Source organism: Dendrobates tinctorius, unplaced genomic scaffold, assembly GCF_039654945.1.
Source record: "Dendrobates tinctorius isolate UK_male_01 unplaced genomic scaffold, ASM3965494v1 ptg000086l, whole genome shotgun sequence".
Taxonomy (NCBI): domain Eukaryota; kingdom Metazoa; phylum Chordata; class Amphibia; order Anura; family Dendrobatidae; genus Dendrobates; species Dendrobates tinctorius.
Genome location: NW_027361754.1, coordinates 21,204,793 through 21,209,802, shown reverse-complemented (window position 1 = coordinate 21,209,802; position 5,010 = coordinate 21,204,793). Strand labels below are relative to the sequence as shown.

The window sequence follows — 5,010 nt, the reverse complement described above, 5'->3', positions numbered from 1 at the left end:
ACAAAATCTGAAGAAACACATATTTATACACAATACAGCACAGAACTGTCATTATGGGCGATTGATAAACAGTTGTGTCCATAAAATATTGGAACGGTTCATAGATAAGGAGTGAAAGTTTTATTTTCCTCTGATTGGGGTCTGGTTCTGTGTTGTGATGCCCCCACAAGGTCTGAAGAGCAAATTGGTGTAAAATGACATAAATCCATGCGACACATTCATTCCTGCACTGACTGTGTGAAAGGTTGTCATACGTTTATACTCCCAGACCCTTCTGTCACTCTGAGATTTGAAATGACCTTTCAATGCAAGTAATTTCAGGTCCATGGTGCTGTGATCAGGGATACAAAAATGTTTGGCCACAGGTAGATCCATTCTTTTTTCTCTTATTGTGTGGCAGTGAGAATTCATCCTTGTTCTAAGCGTTTGCCCTGTCTCCCCTACATACAGACCCCCAATTGGACATTTAGTACAAATAAGTACACCACATTAGATGTGATGCAGCTGAAAGTACCTGGGATCTTGAGAGTCTGGGAGTATAAACTCATGACAACCTTTGACACACTTAGTGCAGGAATGAATGTGTCGCATGGATTTATGTCTTTTTACATCAATTAATGAATTTGCTCTTCAGACCTTGTGGGGGCATCACAACACAGAACCAGACCCCAATCAGAGAACAATAAAACTTTCACTCCTTATCTACGAACTGTTCCAATATTTATGGCAACAACTGTTTATCACTCTCCCATAATGACAGTTCTGTGCTTTGTTGTGTATAAATATGTGATTCTTCAGATGTTGTATTAGTCTTTGCCTGATGAAGAGACCTGAGTAGTCTCAAAAGCTTGCAATTTATTACCATCTTTTCACTTGTTGTGTGCAATGCGAGAAACTCACGCGAGTCTCTCGCCTCAATACCCGGCTCTGCCACCGGCGGTTCGGACCGGAATCTTCAGCTGCAAATAAATACATGCAGGAACACACTCCAGTCTCGAGTACTGGCCGGGTATTGAGGCGAGAGACTCGAGCGAGTTTCTCGCATTGCACTTGCAAGTGTGACCCCGGCCTTAGCCATTAAAAGGTATCAACCACTGAGGACTCTCAATTCCAAATATGTTTCTATCTACTGGCTAACACGGTACAAAGATATATATCTTTCCTGTATCAAAAGCCTCTGGTAAAAGATCAGTAAATCCTGTGGAAAAGGCAAATATTTCCGGTCATAGAAACCAGGAAGTAAATATCTATCATATTAGTCATTGATATCTAATCTTTGTTTAGCACTGTCATATTCTTCTCTGCTTTCAGCACAGAATCACACAGATTGCAGCTTTATCACAGCTGCAGTGCACTCTATTGGTGGCAGCTATAGTGCCTAATGGGTATATTGTGTTAGGGTCCAAAACTACGGCCATTTCTGGCAGCCTAGGAATACTCCGTATAAGGCCACGTTCACACAGTCAGCATGTGATCAGTATTTTACATCAGTATTTGTAAGTCAGAGGAGAAGTATAATAGAGACACATCACCGCTTCTGTATTTATCACCCACTCCTGGTTTTGGCTACAAATACTGATCTAAAATACTGACCAAATACTGAATGTGTGAACGTGGTCCAAAACAGTGGAACCCCTACCTATGCATGTACAGTAGATGTTCTGTACAAGTGTAAATGGTCTGATTTAAAGCAGCACCCTGCATAACAAGATCCACGAAAAAGAAAAAAACAAGGTGATGAGATCAAGAAATACCTGCACTTTGTTCATGGTAGTGTTGGGTGTTACATTTGCACTACTGAAAACGACTAAAATGCACATATAGACGTGCGGCTTTAGTTCAGGAATAAATCCTACCCTTTGGAGTATTCGCAATGTGAACACAAGACTGATCCGCTGCTGGTTATCTGCTCTGCAATCTGCACCGAACTGCGCACATTATTTTTACATATTCCTTTAGAGAAATATGGCAAATGTCACATAGTAAAAGGTGGAGTACAGAATCTGCAGCATGAACTGACAGTACAGACTAGTGTTATCTACTGTATATAGAGGGGTTATTAGTCATAGTACAGGAGGAGGTGAGCTGTGACATCACCTATTGTGAATGGTGAATCCTGTGTTATCTGCTGTATATAGAGGGTGTCATCAGTCATTGTATAGGAGGAGGAGGTGAGCTGTGACATCACCTATTGTGAATGGTGGATCCTGTGTTATCTACTGCATATAGAGGTGTTATCAGTCATTGTATAGGAGGAGGAGGTGAGCTGTGACATCACCTATTGTGAATGGTGGATCCTGTGTTATCTACTGTATATAGAGGTGAACTTATGATAACAAAAAAGACAATGAGATAAATATTTAATTTTACTTGTTTTTATTATGTGAAATCGTTTAATAATTTTGAACATAACAGTTAGAGATTTGATTTTATTTGGACATTGAAAAGTGAGTAACAGGAGTGGAGCCAGAGCTGAGATCGACCGTCCTCCATATCATTCGCTTGTGCTGAGTAATATACATTGTCAGAGTAACTGCTTGAGATTACAGACATAGGTGGGATTCCCCCAGACGACATCAACCACTTTAATCCTATGAGGATTGTAGACGCAGTCTTCCTCCTGGCCGCTCGGATTCATGCCGCAGTGCGGTGGCACCCAGGCAGTGTTATAGCCATGCTGGTGCCACGTCTTCTGTAATGGGTGGTTCTGATGGTCTATTTTTTTTACTTTTCCAACATTCACCCTCAACTTCAACACAACCTTTGTGGGATCGTTGTTCAATGGGTATTTCATGGCCTTATTGATGTCTCGGCTCACGTAGACCCCTGGCCCTAACATGCCATCGTTGGATGGTTTGAATCCGTGTTGGATGATCTGCACGGCGGCGGCGTACGTTGTGCCGTGGTACATCACATAGATCTTATGATGAGTCGGGTGCTGACTGCTCTGAAGGCAGAGTTCTTGAAATGTCGGCAGACTCTCTTCATGCCAAATCTTACATGGATCTGCCACAAATACAGGGCACGGAGGGCAATTCTGCGGAACGACGTTCATGTTTTAGCTGAAAAAATACATATATAGAAGGTGAAATGATTATTCTGTACGAAGGAGCATCAGTGATAAAAGTGCAGAAAGTGATGCGGATCTGATTGCCGCCATCCCACCATTACATTTCCTTTGTAAAGGTTTATTGTTTTGTTACAATTTGCCTTTGTTCTTCCGCTCACTGTTTATATATTATTGTAATTTACTTCTTAAAGATACAAAACTTTAATTTGCCAATATTGTTTATTGCAATTTTTATTGGATGCAATGGCTGCCAGGAAGAAGAGACATGCACAAGCAGATCAAAATCTGTTGCCGGTTTTGGTCTGTTACTGCAACATTCTCTCCATACTTTGTTTTTGCCATTTTGTAAAAAAACAATAAAAATAAATGGCCAACACCAACATAGGGATGAAGTTTGGTACAATTACTGCTTGTTGTGAGGAGAGGAAGAAGAGAGAGAAAAGAAATAAAGAGTGAAGAGAAAGAAGTAAAAGGAAGGGACAAAAGAAAGGGAAAGAAAGTGTAGACAAGTAATTAGAGGGACGGGAGACAGGAGAGAGACAGAGGAGAGAAAGAAGAAATATAGTGGAGAGAAAAGAAAGTAGAGAGGGGAGAAGAAAGAAAGAGTAATAAAGAGAAAAAGAAAGAAGGAAAGAGAGAAAGAAAAGGAGAGAGAGAAAGAAGAGAAGGAAAGAAAGAAAAGGAAAGATAGATAATAGACAAATAGATAGATAATATAGATATTATAGATAGATAATAGATATTATAGATAGATAGATAATAGACAGACAATAGACAGATAGATGGAAGGATAGATACCATAGACAGATAGACAATAGATAGATAGATAGATAGATAGATAGATAGATAGATAGATAGATAGATAGATAGATAGATGGAAGAAAATTAGAGCAGCACAAAGAAGGAAAGAATCTGGGTGCAGAACCCCCCAAGCAAATACCAAACCTTAATTATAGAGATCCAGGAAAAACTGGAGGCAGCACACCGTTTGTAGTGTAAAAAAGAGCTATTTAATGTGCCCAAAAATCACCTTTTGGACTTATTAAATAGCTTTTTTTTCACTTCAAATGGTGTGCTGCCTCCAGTTTTTCCTGGATTTTTAGATAGATAAATGCAGGATAGCCGCATAGAAATACATAAAGCTGTCACAGTCGGGTAGGGAGAGCCGCCGGCCAGTCCGTGCACTGCGTTCCAATCTTGTTCCGATTGATACGGCCATCTGATTGCACCATAAAAGCGACTGAGGCATTTACATCACAGGACAAAAAGAAAAACTTACAATTCAGCTGAGAAGTCACCAACACTGGAAACTATTCTTCACACAACTGCACGTAGAGGAAAGCGCTGCTCAGCATTTATAGGTTGTGCAATATTGTGGGGGAATTGTCAATTCTCAGGAAAGAAGAATGTGGCACAAATATAAAAAAAAAATCAAAGGCGTTATCGTTCCAGGAAGCAAATTGACTTTTCTCAAGAAGCAAGAACTTTCTCCAAGTGTCACACCCGGGCTGGGTGAGAAAAAAAGTTAGTTGTTTAAAAAAAAAAATGCATCTGGGAAATAGGGGTTTCCAAACCAAGAAACCCCCTTCAAGGAGAACCTGAACTTCCCCCAGGCTGCACTGAATAAACTTGCCCAAGCATCAGGGAGTCTGTACCAGTATCTGTGTTCACATGTCCAGTAGCTGTTTCTGCTTTTCAAGGACAAAAACAGAAATAAAATGACCCAGTACAGAATCCATTCAATCAAACGGGAGGAAAATGTCCTAAAATGGTTTCAGTTTGGCTGCAACCCAACGGTGATCTGTTCAGAGACACTTCTAGTAAATACGGATTCATTACAAATCGAATAAAAATGGACGCAAAATGGAAACCAAAGTCAGATTTGTTCAAAAATATTACTTTTCATTCCGCAACAGTTTTTGCTCCTTTTCATTTTTAAT

At 40.1% G+C, this 5,010-nt stretch overlaps 1 long non-coding RNA gene across 1 annotated transcript; it reads right to left on the bottom strand.

The window, feature by feature from the left end:
* Positions 1–2,359: 2,359 nt before the first annotated feature.
* On the bottom strand, positions 2,360–4,629 carry LOC141097764 (uncharacterized). The gene is made up of 2 exons (XR_012234042.1): positions 4,350–4,629; positions 2,360–3,062 (listed from the first exon to the last, which is right to left on the bottom strand). It is a non-coding gene; the product is annotated as an uncharacterized lncRNA (long non-coding RNA).
* Between the last annotated feature and the right edge of the window lie 381 nt (positions 4,630–5,010).